Genomic DNA, 5,084 nt, shown 5'->3' with positions numbered 1-5,084 from the left:
AAGGAAAATAATTAGGCAGAAGTGTCAAATATGCCCATCTACTACTGCCAAGTGCTCAATTTCCACCACGAACTAAATTAAGTGTCAAATAGGCTCATCTACTAGCTAAATTTGTTCGATTAGCTTTTTTTGCAGGTGCTAACAAGTTGCTTATTCAATTATTAAAAAAATTCGAAATCCTTAATCAAACTATTGAATGCTTGATACTGACAAGAAAGATTGACCATCCATTGGTGCTGATTCTCTAGATTCCTCAATGCCTTGCCCTTAAACTTGTCTGCAACTATGCCTACACATTGTTGAACACTGTTGCCACAAATGTCTGTGATAGTGTCCCATAAAACATCCTCTGCATACTTAGAAAGTTAGAAGGCACAAATCCACCAGCGCCGCCGAGTTGCTATTCGCCTCCGCCATAACTAAAAAAAAAACTTCAAAAAAGTCAATAATTAAGGCACGTTGCAATCTGGGTAAGTTATTTTCAGCCGGGAAATGTTGGCGGAGGAGCCTATGGACGGCGGTGGTCCATGGAGGTGAAAAACGGCGCGGACAGCCGGTGGGAAATTCTTTTATTTTTTTTTTGGTTATATATATATATATATATATATATATATATATATATATATATATATATATATATATTATATTTTTTAATAATTGTATAGGCAACCTGTTAGCAACTTGCAAAAAAGTTAATTGAACAAATTTAGGTGGTAAATGTGTCTATTTGACATTTAATTTAGTTCGTGGTGGAAATTGAGCAGTTCGCATTAGTAGATAGACCTATTTGACACTTCTGCCAAATAATTATATTGGTCATCATCCTTCCTTAGTCAACTTATAGTAGTAATTTAATATGAGAATATTTTAAGTTGTACTCCCAATCATATTAATTATAAAGATTCTTATTATATATATCAATATACAATATATATATTATATAACAATTCACACATTATCCATATATATATTTATATCAAATATTATCCTACCTATTCTATAGATATATACTACACGTCACACACATATATACTTAATTATTATACTATATATATATTTTTTACTTACATACAAATAATATATGTTACATACAAATAATTAATATATGTACATACGTTACACATATAATATAATACATAATTATGAAAAATATACATATACAATTATATGACCCAAAATAATATGTACACGTTTTATATTAAAATAATTATTTTGTATTTCAAAATAATGCACATATACTTATAATCAAAATTATAATTATACATACTTTATTATATATTTATTTATAACAACAAATAATAATAGGATAAAGATGATGTGATTTTATTTTTAAAAGGCTTGATCAGAAAGGAAATGGGTGATCAATTGGAAGAAAAAAAAATGTAGAAAGGCTAGAAAAAACGGGTATCACACTCTTTCATAGTTTGATTCAAACTAATTGAATTTTTATTTTGACAAATTGTTATCTAATCAACCAAACTAAATTATACTTTAACTAATTTGATTAATTCGTCCAAATAACTAATTTTTATTATATATAATTTATTTTATATTATATATTTGATACAACCATATTGTAAAAATTGTATTACGTTACATTGGATATCTATTAATGTACAAATAGTAGACTAATGTCTTTAGGATAGTCATTCGATTAATTTGATTAATTTTGAATCAAGCTTTGTGATGAAGATGCCATATCGATAGCAGAACAAGTTATTCATAAGAATTGATGTGACAAATTAGTAAATTAAGTGATAGTGAACTTATTTGTCACAAAAAAGTTTAAAAATGTGTGATTATAAAATGTATTTTAACAATTATATTCATTTTAAAAGGCACTAAATAGTTGCATTTTAAGTGACCACAATATTTAATACCTAGTTCACACCAAATTACTTGACACCAACTTGAATGCGATTTTAGTGGCAAACATTGATTACAACATAATTTCACATAATATTCATCTATTTAATTATAGGGACAAAGTCATTGTAACAACTAATTACTCGTCACAATTATCATAAACTAGTGACAAAACTTGAAATCAACATAAATATTGTCACAATTTAGTAATTTTTATTAAGGAATTATAGAGCGTCACAAATATTTTTAACAATTTCATCACAAAAAGTGATAATATTAGTGACAATAATATTTTTTCTCACAATTGTTTCTCATTTCTAATGGTACTAACCAATTTTATTTTTATTGACAAAAAAAGTTGTTACAAATATTATAAACAAGAGTGACCAACAACTATTTGTCACAAAAACTACAAACATTTGTGTCCACATTATATTTTGCCACAATTACATTCGTTCCCGTCATAATTATAATGCCACCAAAATGCACATACATTTAGTGACAACGTATGTTACGACACTATTATTCTAGTAATAGTGACAACTTATTCGTAACAAATACTTTCTTGTCACAATTGACATACTATCCGTGACCAAAAAAAGTTATCGCAATTATCTCACAGAATAGTGTCAACTTATTTTTTTGGTCACAAAAAGCATATTATTTGTGACTAAATTATGAAGTGTCACAAAATGTCTTCATTCTTGTAGTGACGACAGACAATTTTACCCATTCATATGGGTGGGGATCAAACTCCAAACCTCATGCTTAAGAAATGAGGTACTAAACCACCACACCAACCATGTTGGTTAAAGATTAACTTTTTAAATATTATATTTAATTCAAAGTTTAAAAGGACTAACTAAAATTACACTGGGATCGGAGTTCAAAAATAACTAAAGAATGGATTAGATAACGAGGTTATAGAAGATTTCATTCTCTTATATGCTTTCAAAAAATATCATTTGATCCAAATTAATTATAACGTTTTTTAGGTAAATAATGTATAAAGAATCACAAGTTTATCAAATACATACTCAAGCTTAAACATATGGTCATTACCAGAATATCCACATTATTATTGTTTATGGGGGTGTAGCTCATATGGGAGAGCGCTCGCTTTGTATGCGAGAGGTGCGGGGAAGGGTTCAATTCCCTGCACCTCCATGAAGTTTACGACATAACTTCAACATTGAAACAAAAGAAAGAACTTTGACCATGTTTCCAATATATATATATATATATATATATATATATATATATATAGAGAGAGAGAGAGAGAGAGAGTAAGGTTCAAGTGCGGCGACATACGTACGAATATACACTATCAACGTTAGGAAAAAAACACCATACACCATCAACGGATTCAACGCTAGGAAAATGCACAACAAAAACACACATAAATTACACCATCAACGCTACGCTATCAACGTTAGGGAAAAAACCACCATACACACCATACACCATCAACGGATTCAACGCTAGGAAAATGCACAACAAAAACACACATAAATTACATCACAACGCTGGGAAAATGCACAACAAAAACACACATAAATTACGTACGCATCACCAAAAACACACCATTAGGTGTGAGTAAAAATATCATATAGTGTTCAAAAATACATCATTGGGGGTGTAGCTCATATGGTAGAGCGCTTGCTTCGCATGCGAGAGGCACGGGGTTCTATTCCCTGCACTTCCATGAAGTCCATAACATAACTTCAACATTGAAAAAAAGAAAGAACTTTGACCATTATTTTTCCAATATATATAGAGAGAGTAAACACACATAAATTACGTACGCATCACCAAAAACACACCATTAAGTGTGAGTAAAAATATCATATAGTGTTCAAAAATACATCATTGGGGGTGTAGCTCATATGGTAGAGCGCTTGCTTCGCATGCAAGAGGCATGGGGTTCAATTCCCCGCACCTCCATGAAGTCCATGGCATAACTTCAACATTAGAAAAAGAAAGAACTTTGACCATTTTTCACACACACACACACACACATATATATATATATATATATATAGAGTAAGGTTCAAGTGCGGTGTCACCAAGAGTTCAACAAATATACACCATCAACAAAATGCACAAAAAAACACACATAAATTACATCATCAACGCTAGAAAAATGCATAACAAAAACACACATAAATTACGTATGCATCACCAAAAATACACCATTAGGTGTGAGTAAAAATATCATATAGTGTTCAAAAATACATCATTGGGGGTGTAGCTCATATGGTAGAGTGCTCGCTTTGCATGCGAGAGGCATGGGGTTTGATTCCTCACACTTCCAAGAAATCCATGACATAACTTCAACATTGAAAAAAAAGAAAGAACTTTTTGACCACTTTTCCAATATATATATATACATATATAGAGAAGCACACATAAATTACGTACGAATATATATCATCAACGTTAGAAAAAATGCACCACAAAAACACACATAAATTACGTACGCATCACCAAAAACACACCTAATTACGTACGCATCATCAAAAACGCATCATAAACACACATAAATTACGTACACATCACCAAAAACTAAAAACACCATATAGTGAGTTATATGGTGTATTTTTTGGGTCTGTTGTGTATTTTTTTGCGTTTCATTGTGATGTGTTTCCCTTACACTGTTAGTGCATGTTGTTAACACTGTTGGTGTATTCTGAAATTCCGTCGCACCTAAGGACATTGCCGCATTTGAACTTTTTCATATATATATATATATATATATATATATATATATATATATATATATATATATATATATATATATATATATATATATATATATATATAAGAGTCAAAGAGAGTTAGGTCTATAATGGGTAGAAAAAATGACGGTCAAATTTTTTAATCAAATGAATGGCTCAGATTGATCAGATTTTAATTTTTCATTGAGATTTCCTAATTCATCCTTAATTATATGATTATCCGTTAACTTTTCTATTAAATATTATCTTCTCCGTTAATTTCTGATAGTTCACCGTTAGCTTACTCATTGATTTCAATAAGAAAGGTCTTAGGTTCGAACCTCATCCCAATCAAAGTTGCCATAATTAGTACTCTATTTTACTCTTATTAAATTAAATAATAATTTAGTAGCTACAATAAAAAATAATACATATGCATTTCTTTAATTTAGAATTATGTGTCTACAATGCCTTTATTAAAAAAAAAAAAGTAAAATTATT

At 29.7% G+C, this 5,084-nt stretch overlaps 1 non-coding gene across 1 annotated transcript; it reads left to right on the top strand.

Annotated features, from left to right (window-relative positions):
* The first annotated feature begins 3,737 nt into the window (after positions 1-3,737).
* TRNAA-CGC lies at positions 3,738-3,810 on the top strand. Its single transcript has one exon. It is a non-coding gene; the product is annotated as a tRNA-Ala (tRNA).
* Positions 3,811-5,084: the final 1,274 nt, after the last annotated feature.

This window comes from Ipomoea nil, unplaced genomic scaffold, assembly GCF_001879475.1.
Source record: "Ipomoea nil cultivar Tokyo-kokei standard unplaced genomic scaffold, Asagao_1.1 scaffold3245, whole genome shotgun sequence".
NCBI lineage: Eukaryota > Viridiplantae > Streptophyta > Magnoliopsida > Solanales > Convolvulaceae > Ipomoea > Ipomoea nil.
The sequence above is the reverse complement of the archived record's forward strand: the minus strand, read 5'-3'. Positions and strand labels throughout refer to the sequence as shown.